The following is a 14,042-nucleotide window of genomic DNA, read 5'->3' on the forward strand; positions in this document are numbered from 1 at the left end:
CAAATACTTTCCTCTGAAATTGTGTGATACTGTCATTATAAATTATCGGTGCTTTATAGAAGGCTTACACTTACAAATGATTCTGTAATGCTTGATAGGTCTTTATAATTCTATAAATCTAACAACGAGGACCCTTGCAAGGCCTAAGGGCACCGCCGCGTAACAAATCCCCTTGTAACCTCTGTTCTGTGTGTCTAACTCTCCAGTGAGCATTTGCTGCCTAGCACCCACTCTACTCAGCAGGGATTAGGCACACTAAGACATACACACAAACACATACACAGAGACACACAAGCCAAATACCCTCTACCCTGAGCCTCAGTGAGAGGTTGTAGCGATAGAAGCAGCAGGAGAGCAAAGACTGATTTTTTTTAAAAAGTACCATTTACAAAGAAAGAGAGAGAGGGAGAACAGGCTAAGCCCTCTCTGCAAAGGCGATGTGATCGACCCTCATGAGTGTGGTGAGTGCTTTTGGCCATCTTGTGATAATACCTGTTGCTGTTTGATGTACCTCCTCTGTTGATGTCAGCAATTGTGTGGATGGTGGGTGGGTAGCACATAGCTTTTTATATTCCTGTGTGTTTTTGTGTATCAAAGGTTTTTGTGAACAATGTTGCAATTACTTGTTTCCTCTTGCAATAGTGTCTCGTCGCACCCCAATTAATTTGAAATATTCAGGCAAGCACACTTCTGTTCAGCTTGGATTCATTCACATCCCTGTTGTATGACAGGAGTGCTGTGTTGGCATATGTTACACTAAACCTCATGGTTCTACATGGCTGCTTAGTTTGTTGCAGGTCTACAAGCATCCAAAAGCAGCACAGGTTCAACACAGCGCTGCCCCTCAATGAATTTTCAGTTCATCAGACATGATATTTTGGCTCCTTCTGATAAGCTTGTAATGCTGTAACAGTTTTGGAATTGCTACGCGTAGCTGAGTGCCAAGTGAAGTTTGCTGACTCAGAGCTTGTCAGACAGGCGAGCAGCTGTCGGTCACGCTCTCTCTCTCTCTCTCTCTCATCCCTCTTTCTAACTGATAAATGTGGCTGCTCACGTGGCAGCCATCAAAAGGCTTTGTGGCACTGGTACTCATCGCACCCAAAATGCATGATCAGACATTTTCCATCATGCCTAAGAGAAACAATTTCATCAGTCACATTATAGACAGACTTTAGGCCTTTACACATGAGGGGCTTTTTTTGTGTGTGCGATTAATTTGCATGTCAATATATTACTCAACTCACTCTGCCACCCACAACACATCAAGAACACTGTCGTTTTTGTCATGAGTACTTTTACACAGAACGCAAATATTACACAATGAAATTTTTTTCTGAGCTTTTGCTCAGAATAAAGGCATCAACCAATCATACTGTGCAGAATGGATGTCACGCCAGAACTCCTAATGTCAATGATGGACCTGTTAATTGTTTGTGTTTCTCATCACCCTGTACTGTATGACAAAGGACACAAAAATTATAAAGACAATCAACTCAAGGACAACGTGTTAAAGAAATCTTAGTGTTAATTAATTCAACTGTCAACACTGAGCAGGGTGAACGAGGACGTCCCGTTTGATGAATTAAATTCCTCTGTCCTCACGTCTATTCGCAGACGATTATTTCGCATTTTTGAGTTGTTGATACATCACGTCCCCGGTGTGTAAAGGCCTTTACGCCACAGAATGCAGGATGTCAACATTAGATAGCATTTTGTCCAACATATTTCCTGGAGGGGTCAGTTTCTCATCAAGGTGCTTTTATACATGCAGCACTGGTTGTGTACATTGATTTTATTTGTAGGTTATTCGCTTATCAGCTTCTACTTTAAAATTCTGTCTTGGAGGTACAGCATCTTGAAGAGGCTGCACCTCCTCCTGTGACTTGTCCTCTTTTAGAAAATTGATGACAACTCTGCTTTTTTATGTTATATCGGCTGTGCTTTGACTCATCCCGTAAAAACGCAGATAAAGGCCAAGTGCTGGAAAAATAAGCATTTCACAGTGGGAGGAGATATTTCAGATGCCCCCGGTTGCAGAAGTAAAAGTCCCATTCATTTTCCCCACAGACAATGATACGTGACTCACAATCAGAGCACTTCTACCACTCGGATTGGCATGAAATTCTCCTGGTTGGATCTTCAGTACAAAAGATCAACAACTGCATTAGAACATATCTGGTTTTTATGATAAAACTGCAAAGGTGCAAGCTTGTGTACATAAAAACTATGACTACCAAAGTGCCTTTCAGCAAAAAACATCCAATCACCATGTTGTGTGCTGCTACTTGTGTGTGGAAGCTTAAGATTACAATGTTGAGAAAACTGACAAGATCATTTACAGCTTAAATCAATTCAGTTTTGGATTCTAAATATAATTAACAATCACAAATTCAACAACAAAGTGTTTTGAATCATGTCTCTGACTGACTTCTTCCCCATAGCTACAACAGCTGAGACTCATGTCCATGGTAGTGTTTTGAACTGTTGACCATGACAAACTGATGGACAAAACTGATTTCTCAGAAACAAAGTTGAGATAATTAAACTGGTGTTCATAACATAAACCTGTAGAGACTTAATATTATCCAGGAGAGTCCAGTCTTTCTATGTTCCTATGTTAAATAATAAAATGAAATGGGAATTACAACACTCCTACTTTCTAACTCTATGACCTTTTTCCAATTATTATCTTTTACACATGCTTTTTGTTACATGACACCTTATTGCAGTGCCCTTCACAGCTCCCAGCAGGCCAATGAGAAGAGCTGTGCCCAAACTCTGTACTACAAACAAATTCTAAACAGGGGTTGGGTATGTTGGTGTTGACGCTGGAACGTGACAAATTTCAAAATGTATTCTAAAACTCTGTCACACTAATGTGTCACAACTGGTGTCCATTGATGTATGTTTTGAATTAATTACAAATACAGTGACAATTAGTTCATACAGTATGCAGTTAGTATATCGTGTGTAATTGGACAAGGTATACTGTACATCTCTGCTGTTTCCTTGCAGGGACCTTGGCAGTGTAGACATATGACCTGAGAGGGGAGTAGATTGAATGTCTGTATGGCTGATGACTGCTGTAACTGTTTAGCACAAAGAGGAATTATGGGAGCGCTAACTGGATTAGTGTAAGGCGGTTTAGCTGGCGTCCTGCAGCTTCAGAGGAGGAGACGCTGACACTGTCTCCTTTTTTATGCTAGTGTTTTCACTTTAAAATTAGTTTTAGCTGTAAAATTTGAGGGGATTTTAAAGTTATCTTTTGCCAGTGTTCGTCTCTAAAATCAATAAATTCAATACAATGAATTTAATATGGGAGATTAACAGAGGGATTCAGAAAGAGTAGTCTACAGGACATCAAAACAAATTATAGTAACAAGAGAACAATGTGTAGTATTATATAACAAACCATTTGACTCTCCTCATTTGAAACACAGTATGTGGAAAATGTTGGATGAATTAGATTCACTGAGTCATTGGAGAGAGAAGAAAGAAAGGAGTAAGAGTAAATCATTTCTCAAGAAGGAAAAAGAAAAAAGACTGTGAATGGCCTTTACTCAACTCACTCTGCCACCCACAACACATCAAGAACACTTTAAAATGAAAGTGGGGAAAATACTTCCTTTAATTGAAGCTCCAAAGGCCAAAGGTTCAGCTTGTTCACTGCAGATTGCCAATATTGTTCCTGTGATCTTTACCCAAGTGGGGATTGCTTAATTTGCTACCTCACTGCTGCTTTAGCAAAACATAAGCGCTGCAACACACACACACACACACACACACACACACACACACACACACACACACACACACACACACACACAGTCACATTCGCACTCACACTTACACACACACTTACACACACACACATGAAATCTGACACCACAGAGGAAAATTGAATAAAGCACATACTCTTGGGCGAAGGACACATATCTGAAATGTGCAATACACACTTATAGACTTTCTACCAAAAGGTAGATTGATATAGAAAAACTACTCCTCTCATTAATAATGCCATTCATACAAAAAAGCGACTTAATTTAACTTTTTCTTTGTTCATTGATGCTAATATTCGTGTGAGCAACAGATAATTGCATTCAATGTTTTCTTGGAATGAAAAAAAAACCTAAACTGTATGAGGAAATGTATTTTGTTGTGGCAGAATGCTAAACAAGATACTGCATGTCCCATAGTGTCACATTAATTAAATACTGAAGGAAACCATGGCTTATTTCTGTGACTTTAATGTTATCATTAATGCAGTAGCTCAGTTTAAAATTGATGATTATGAGAGATGAATAAACTCTGGCTAAAGTTCACCCACATCAAACCAAGGATACATTTAAAGTAGCACTACTCTCTAAATACTCAAAAGTATATTTTATCTTTTGCTAAATACTATTGAAATTTGGGAGATTTTACACATGAGTTGTGGATACGTTTATACATACTGTGGTAGCAGCCCATCTTCACAAGAAAAACGACAGTATAGGTCTAAAATTCAGGCCGGCAAATTGACCCATAGTTATGTTTATGTCTGCTAGTGGCCGTATGAATTATGACGTGGGTGACTTGATAAGATGATTTTGCCTTATTAGACGGAGACAGGATGGGTGGATGGTTAGATGGCAAAAAAGGGACTTTGCTGCAGGAAACAACTGTTCGCTTCCCGTATCCAATGAGTGTCATGTTTCCAACCGCAAGTCAGGGCATTTTTTTTTTTTGTTTGCTGTTGCCATGACAACAAAGTTTGCGTAACTTTAAGGAGGTATAAATCATGTTTCAAGTGATCATTTTAACCCAAGCCATGATCTTTCCCTAACTCTAACCCAGTGGTTTTTGTGCCTAAATCTAACCAGATCTTAACCACAGCATTGTCACAGCCGTTAGATGGTGTAAATGTAACAATAGGTTGTTTTTTGCCGGCTGAATTTTAGACCTATGCTGTCATTTAATTATGAGGATGTGTTGCCTTGTCAAAATCATCATTGCAAAGTTTTAACACTGTTATGTTAACTTCCTGTTTACAAATATTGTATCTCTGAAGCACCTGCTCTGACGTAACTGTTAGTATCATTTTTTTAAGGGAAAATACTCGACAGGTTGTCTGTTTCGTGACAATGGATGATGCAGGGGCTAAGAACCTTTGCCTTCACAAAAACCTTTACAATCATGGGGATAACAAACTTGGAGGAAATTATTCTGCTTATAACACAGGCACTCGCCAACAAAATTGTTGTGAATTTTTGTAAATTGTATTACATGAGCCTCAAATTTAATTTGGATTTGATTTGGATGTCCAGATTCACACTAAAATCAAACACTTTTGAAATGACAGCTATTGATCTTTTTTGATGTTTGTAACATTACCTCCAAGCTCTTTATTAAGTCTCCTTTGCTGTCTTTACTCCTAACCTTCAGTGGCCATGGTTTAAATATGAATAAAGAATAACGGGTATGAATAATTAACCATTTGCGCAGGTTTGTATGACGCTGTATCATTCGCTGACGTATCTGTGTTGTGTTGAGTTACTTTACTTACTCTCCTGTGTTGATACTTCACTTTCACTTGTGGCCTTGTGAGCTTTTAAACACTTCTTGTTTTTAGATAAAGCGAAGTGCTTAATCTCAGGGGTTGAGCAAGTTAATGTGTCTGTCAGTGAAGCCGTCACTGTCGATGCGTAGCTCCAGCTCTGGTATTTGTGCTGTCACAGTTCATGCTTGTGTCTCTTAATCTTTGGATGTCAAAAAGCTGGTGGAAGGAGTATGAATTCCCCACTGTCATTGAAAGGCAAAATGTCTGTTTAACTGATTTGAACCAACCATATTGAGCTGAAGGCTGCAGTTTATTTGTAACCTTAGTGACTGTAGCTGCTGTTTCTTGGTTTACTTCAGTTGCTTTTATGTTGTATAGTTAAACTCTACAAATAAAGTGTTGTACTTTATACACCTCCTAGTAGGAATAATTCCACATTGTATTTCAGTTAGTTGCAGGATTAAGTCATTATTGCTGTATTAGTCCATTATGTCTAATTTAGTTAGTATTATGGTGTATTCAGACAGAAGGCAAAGCAATTTCTTTGTGCCATGTGATTACTTACAAAGTCAGTGAGTCACAAGTAGATGTGTGTCTGCCCGGGGTGACATGAATTGACACACATTAACGTATGTGCAAGTTGAAAATGTTTCAACTTTAGTGAAAAATTTGCACGCAGGCTATATGAATGTACTTCAGAGAAGAAAAGGAGAGAATCTGCAGGGAAACAACAGAAAGAACTGGTTCCTGGTGAGTTCTGAGTTCAGTCAGAGGCCAAACTGAACACAAACACAGAGGCAAACGCCCACAGACACAGTCGGTTCATCTGTTGTTAGCTAGTTTACAGCTAATGTACAGTAATGTATTTTGGCTGTTCAAGGCGAATTAACACAAATGATCCAGCAGTCAAACTCATTGGAGTAACGTGAGGCGAACATTCACTTTGCGTTCTCTCTGAACACAGAAAGTCTCTCTCCTGCTGCTTGTTGTACGAGGAACAGTTGTGTAAAGTGTAAAGAGTTTGGTGGACCTCAACTCTGAGTCTCACTTCCTTGTTCACTTATTCACTATTCCCTACAGATCATGGTATGCACTGAATTTATAGCAAGTAATTAACTGAGATTTTGAACACTTCCAGTATGAGTCATCACTGCCACTGAGAGGTTTACATGTTGAGCAAAGGGAAAGCATTGTAGGATTTGTTTTTAGCAAAACTTTGTGTGCATACAATGAATATGACTTTTTGTATTTCATTGCAGGGATTTTTGAGAACACTATGTAGTGCAAACAGGGCAGTCCAATCAAATGATGAAAACTAAATATTCAGTAATGCTCTAGGTATCAAATAAGAACTGACTTCGACTCTATTATCTCTCTTTCTGTGTGTTGGTGTCAATCAAAGATATCCTAACTGCAAGAAATGTAACCTGGTTGTAATCCACAGCCAGAGTGACTGCAGAGAGTTAATCTGTTAGAATTTAGGGTCACACACTTGTTATCTGATCTTAAACTCTACACACATCAGACTTAAGGGCCGATACTTACCGTTAGTAATGCATTATAGAAATGTGATTCTTTTTGAGTGGAGTGTAATGGATTACAATTTGAAATGCAGTAATTACTAAAAACAGTAAGGCTTTGTGACTTTGACATTTTGAGAGTCATCTTGTTTGCTGTTTCACCTGGAGTTTGATGGAGGTTTCATTATCTCTGCCTTCTGGTGCAGGAGCTGGAGGTGTAGGGAGGCGCTTAATCTCTATGCTGCGGCCCGGTAACTCCAAATGCATGACGTGTCCTTTTAACTGGCTTGCTAACGTTAGCCGTTGGTAAACCCAAATTCAGAATCACCTGGTTATCTTTAGAAAGAGGATTTGTGAATCCCCGTGAGTCTTTACTGTGAGGTGAGGACTTCTGAAGTGCTGGTGCTTTTACCCACTTGTGCTAAGCTAGCAGCTTGTTAAACCACAATGTCTCGTTTTCTATTTCCATGTGTTAGAAGATGTGACTTGTAGGTGTGGAGGCTTTGAATTTGTTTAAAGGCACCTTTGGTGGAGCTGTCCTGAGTAACTACAGAAATATAACTACTTACTGTTGAGTAACTTACTGTTGAGTAATTAGTAAAGTAATAACTTTTTAATGAGTAATATGTTAATCACTAAACTGACTACATCATGTAGTGATGGTCAAATGCATTTCTAATTATTATATGCTATGTATTCATTTTAAACAAATGAATAACAGTTTGTACATTAACATTGCTAATATGCGTTAATGCTAACCCACTGATGACAGAGCTCAGTGGTTTTGCCTGTGACCCACAAACATCCAATTTGACTGATTTTGAACTTTAATCAACACACAGTGATGAAGACTGAAGGCAGGAAATATGTAACCTACTTTCAGTCATTCCCACAGATTCACAAATATATTCCCTGCCTTCCTCCACTTTCTTTCTTTATCTCTCTCTGTCTCCTTCTCAATAACTAGTTGTAGCTCTAATCTTCACAGGAAGCACTAACATGCAAGTAGTTTAATGAACACCCAGGCACAATTATAGAGTGGAGAAATTACTGAGCAGGCCAATAACATGCTACTGTACAGGCTGATATAATGGCCCTTGCAGATCTTGGGAACAATGAGTTAATAATAGTTAGGAAACAATGGCATCTACATCACTGGTCCACCCTCTCTGGCCAATTTCTGCTCACTGCTGCAGCACTCTCTTATTGTTCTCAACAATGGAGGATAATGACAACAGAGCACAACAACAGAGGACTCTTTTCATCTCTGTCCCGCTTTGTCTCTCACTGTTTTTGTATCCGAGTGTCACCGTCACTCGCTGATGCTCTCATTTGATTTCTCTATCGCCCGTCTTTCTGGTTACTTATCTTTAGCCCTTTCTCTCCCCTCACGTACACACACACACACACACACACACACACACACACACACACACACACACACACTCTAACACACAAGCCTGGACAGGAGGGGGGATGTGGGGTATTAAATTATTCACACTCCTGGCAGAAAGTGTCACCATCAATGAACACAAATGTACCAGCCTCCATTCACAAGCGTTTATTTATAGACTTTACGGGACCTGTACCAAGGCCACTGCTCAGATCATTTCCTGTCCATTCTCGCGGTGTAAATAAGAAATTTGGATCAGTGGTTATGTTAAGGACAAAGCACCATGACCTGCCTCTGCATTTGTAAAAGATGAGGACTGTGAGGGTTGTTGGTGGTGTGTGTGATGAAGGTCACCATGGACTTGGCAGTACCCTTCTGACAAAGCTACTGAAGACCACCTTTCCCCAGGACTCAACTCTATGATGATCACCAGCTTATTCGCTTGTGCGTAGCTCGCCAGGCGGCTCAATAAAACGTCAGTGCCTGCCTGCCGTCTGTCTTCAGCAACTGCTAAAATGCTCTGATCCAGATGGCCACTGATTCACTTATGATGTCAGTATTTACATATATTTACATATTACACATTAAATATATGCACCATAACTTGCCCTCTGATAGTCTACAATGACTAAAGTGCTGTGCAAATATATGCTTGTGTACTATCTTGTGCAAATGCATCATGTATTAATTTCATAAGTCATGTTTTATTTTTAGGATGCCTTGTTTACAAGGACAGCGGATTTTAGCCCTGTAGGCTAACTCATTGAGAGTTATGGTTTGTCTGCTGACAAATGAGCATCTTCACTGCCAAATCAACTAATAAATTAAAAATGATTGGTTAAAAATAATTAAAACATGTCACATTTAAAAAGATCACATGTTTTAGTTTTAGTTAGTTTTAGATTAGTTTTAGTTTCAAGGGTATCAAGGCAAATAAGGGAGAAAATGGAAGAAGAAAAGACTTTTCTGCTGTGGCTGACGGGTGATTACAGTGCCAGTGTGTATGTGCTGCTTTGTGGAGGGTATATTGAGCATCTTTAATATCATGTAATAATATATCTTTCCTGTAGTACGAGGAAAAACAAGGAACAACACCAATAAACACGAGATTAAGCTTACCAAAACTCACTTTACCCAACTTTAATATACTGTACAGTACAGTCATTCAATAAAATATATATTTATAATGTGAATTCACACATAGGGCACAAAGTGGGAGGCTGAAGAAGACTTGATTGAAAATACACAGTATTGACTTTGAATCAGTAGTTTTGGTAACATGCAGTTAGGTCAGCTTTTTATTTACCACCACTGACAGCGGTTTGTTTTCCCAGCACTCATTCTCCTTGAACTCACCCCATTTAAAGAAAAGAAAACTGACATATTATTTGCTCTAAGTGATGTCCCACTCCTCTTTTAAGCAGAGGACATTTTGATTTGGCTGCTAGAGTCCCCCCGTGGTTCATTTTGCGGACTACCTAACAAAAACAAATCCATTCTACTGTGCAACTCTGCAGACACAATCTGTGATTATCTGTGTGCGTTCAAGCAGCCAGTGATAGAAAAACGGTAAACAAACTGAGATAAACAATTCAGATACTAAAAAATTGATGCCTGGAGGGACTGTTGCTGCTACAAGAAGAGAGCCAACATACAGCACAAATGTGTTGTGGTTTCTTTCAAAAGAAAGAAAAAGCTCACACCAAACTTACAGAATTTTGAATTATACTTAATAAAGAAAGCAATTTTAACATTTCCTCATAATAACCTCTGTTTCAGTTTCAGCCTCCAAACACACATGTATGGTCCCACTAGTGACCCTGTGGCCCGTAAAAGTGGCATTAAATTAACACAAACCTCTGGTGAATGGAAACATAGTTTCTAAATTACTTTAAACCTGTCTCTGACATTTCTGTGTGACAATTTGATGCTATTTTTCTGTGGGCATGTTTCTGTTTTTCCTGCTTGGTAGCAGTGCTGACCACAGCCAACTCGTAACAGAAATCCAGCCTTTTAACAAAACTGGCCATCTGTTCATGCAAATGGACAATTTATCACACACACACACACACACACACACACACACACCAAAGGAGCTACAGGAACACAGACACTAATTTCTTGACAGCGGTATTGATTTTTTATGATAAATTTCTTACTGAATTTAGTTTGGATCAGTGATTAGCTGAGGCTCTGACTCTGGTATGGATTTTCTGATTATGTATCTGTTAATCTATAAACCCGCACTGCCCAAGCAAACAAATATGTCATTGAATTTGACCAAAATCTCCATGGTGCAAGGATTTTTATTAATGTCATCTGTCACCTATCCTGTGAGGTTTGTGCGATTTTTAACCCAATATCTCGTCTGAATGTGATCACAGTATTCTAGTAATGGGGGAGGAGAAAGAAGACAGGTTTCATTCAGACGTGAAATGGTCTCTCACAGGACCATCCATCATACACTCAACTACTGTACAGAGGGACGGGCGGCATGAGTGTGACTTTTCACACATGGGCCAGCATATGTTTACATGTTTTTCGTTGAGTATGTGTAACACATCCTCATAATGAAACGATCACATAGGTCGATTGTACCTGCAGTAAAGAACGACCCATAGAAGTGTAAAATATTCCGCTTTCTAAAACTGTTACAAATCACTGTTAAAAAATGATTATGTTTTATGATGAGACAACACTGTGGTTAAGGTCTGGTTAGGTTTATGTATAAAAACCACTTGGTTAGGGTCAGGGAAAGATCATGGTTTGGGTTAAAAATGATCACTTCAACCGTGGTTTATACTTCCTTAAATTTACGCAACCTTTGTGGTCATGGCAACAGTAAACCGCATGATTGTCATGGTGTTTACCAAGGGAGATGAACATTGGTCTCCTGCAGTTAAGTCCACTTTTTGTCATCTCACTATCTAGATATCCACCAAACCCGCTTCCTCCTAATAAGGCAAAGTCACCTTATACTGACGTCATCTGAACTGCGTCACTTCCCCGGGTCATAATGACTACAACCGCTAGATGGCATAAACGTAACTATGGGTCGTTTTTGACCTATATTGTCATTTTTCTTGTGGGGACAGGCTGGTATGTGTCAGTGTGCCTGCTGGGAGATATTACAGTGTACAGAGGGGATTGGGGTTGCATGGGATGCTGTCAGGACCGTGATGAGGATCCTCTAGTATGAGCAGCCGTTTGACAGCTGACATTCTCCAGAGTGCAGCCGACTGGACAGGCAGGAATAAACACGATACCAGCCCAGGCATGCTAATGAGGCATGAGCCTTAATTGTGTTTAGATCCATCTATGTGCAGTGTTAATGCTGTGAGTCAAGACCAGTATGCAATAATGATGAGGGAGCTGGATGATGTGTGTGTGTCTGAGTCTGTTTATGTTAATTTCAGTCATGTTGCACAAATGTAATACGGGTTTAGTTGAGTATTTTGTGTTTCACAATAGTAGTTTCACAGTAGTGTGTCACTAGGCACTGTCAAGTTGAGGTAGGAAGGATAAAACTGTTCTGTAGTAAATCATATTCTGTATAATTTGGTGCTGTGTGTGTGTGTGTAACTATAGGAAATTGTGATTGTCAGTAACAGAAATTCTATGTCAATGTTGTTCTTTATGTTGTGAAAGTGTGGTATCAATGTAGCTCACCCTATGGTAACCTGAGCAGGTGGTGCATTCCAGTCAAGTGAGGCTGAGAAGGTAAAAGGCCAGTCATGGTCTATTGAATGGAGTAGGGAAGAGGGTAGCATCTTGCTGTGAGGCTGCAGATTTTATTTGTTTGTTGCTATGGCTTAAGTTATTTTTGTTGAATTTCTTGGGATTCATTTTTGCCTCTGTTTGCATTAATATTGTTAGTAAATTGTTAACAAAAATCACTTTTTGCAGACGTACTCTGGCCTGCCGACCTGCTTTTTTACAACATTCCTTTAAACGTTTTCAGTGCCCAAATACCATCTTCTGCCCTTTATATGGGGTGGCGACACTATAATAGTCCTAAAAAGAAACTATTCATACAAATTTGAAAGCAAACAATAATTTGGTTTATCAGACCATATACAATTAAATGTCAAAAAAACTAAATATTTCATAGCTAAATATTTTAAATTAAAAGCCCACAAAGAACAGGAAGAATTGCGGCTTTTTAACTGCTGGAAGGCTTTCAATGTGAAATATCTATCCTGGAAGTATTGAGTTTCATTGATGGTACACAGCAATCAAAAACTGCAAAATGGAGGCTTCAACTGCAGCAGAGTGGCTTGTATGACTGGCCCAAAGAGGTTCGGCCTGGCTGTCATCTCCCTCATGTCAGTCTCTCTCTCGCCAGCCAGCCACATCTGGTTACCAAGCTGGGTCCCAAAGCCGTTCACCATTTCTGTGAATGTGAATTGACTCCAGATGATTCAAAATAACTAGCTCTGCATTTAGCAGTAGCAGCTCTGCAGACAACAATTGAAAAAAATCTAATCTCTGTTTACTGCATAATTATTTTAAAGTATGACATGGACTGTATGGGTGCACTACACTGCAATACAAGAGCAGTTTTGTGTCTTCATTTCCATGTCTTTTACATTATTATTATTTTTTTGACAGGGCTCTTATTTTCTGTCTGAACATTTCAAAGTCAGCCAGACACAGTGTCAGACACCAACCCATGGAGCTAATGTTAACTTAATTACTAGCTAGCTAGCTGTCATTTCAAATAGCAAAATCAACAGTCACTGGCAAGAAATGAGAGGCCTGCCTATGTCTTTGTCTCTGTCCGAAATTAAGGACACATTGTTTCAAAAATGAGTAAAAGTTTTAAGTGATAAATCTACATCCGTCTGTACTGTGCAAAAACAAAAAGCAGGCATAGAAACGGTAACTAAGGGGGAACTTTTTTCAAGTCAACAAGTAAACACAGAGAAAGTTTTTAATTTGCATCAATAGCAAATTAATGCAAGACCAGATCAGGAAACAGGGAGGCTTCATACATACTTTTAAAACTGTTAGAATTAGAAGTAACACAATGTCTAAACCTGCAGCTTCAGCCATCTGTCAGTGTCGACACAGGATGCATTCAGGCACAGTACTGCTGTCTAGGTCACCAATGTTTTGGCAGTGTCCAGAACCAAGGCCACAATCACTGAATTTATGTGAGTAAAACAGAAGAAAATTCATTGAAAAGTTGAAAAAATGTGATTAAAATAGAGGGTGTGTGTGAGACGAACAACTGAAAACCACAAAAAATGAAATGTGAAATGCTTCCTGTGAAGATAAGTCTCTAATGGAAGCATGTTTCAAACAATGGGCTGTTCTCATTGCATTTGAGGTACATGAGTGACCTCTTTTTGAGAATTTTATGGTACTTTGATCTGATTTCTGTCTGTATTTCTAGGATTTTCTACATCACAAATACTCAAGTGAACCCTACCACACCCAGTGCATCATAGAAACGTATAGTCAGTATTTAGATGCTGGTTTTCCTGTTGTCTCTAGTGCATTTCTGTTACATAAAAAGGGGTGATTCATCCTGGGTCATTGCTCCTGTCCCTTTTGTCTGCCTCAGACTTCATACCAGCTCTCAAGA

At 39.1% G+C, this 14,042-nt stretch overlaps 1 protein-coding gene across 4 annotated transcripts in view; it reads left to right on the forward strand.

Annotated features, from left to right (window-relative positions):
- The window catches only part of LOC122984593 (SPHK1 interactor, AKAP domain containing), a 129,964-nt gene that overhangs the window by 14,199 nt on the left and 101,723 nt on the right, over positions 1-14,042 (forward strand). The window contains exon 1 of one of the 4 annotated variants that reach the window (XM_044355152.1): positions 346-461. The exons of the other annotated variants lie outside the window; for them this stretch is intronic. The gene's annotated coding sequence lies outside the window, so the exon portion shown is untranslated. Of the gene's footprint in view, positions 1-345; positions 462-14,042 lie in introns of those variants that run through there. 4 annotated transcript variants of the gene reach the window in all.

The sequence above is a fragment of the Thunnus albacares genome, chromosome 6, assembly GCF_914725855.1.
Source record: "Thunnus albacares chromosome 6, fThuAlb1.1, whole genome shotgun sequence".
NCBI lineage: Eukaryota > Metazoa > Chordata > Actinopteri > Scombriformes > Scombridae > Thunnus > Thunnus albacares.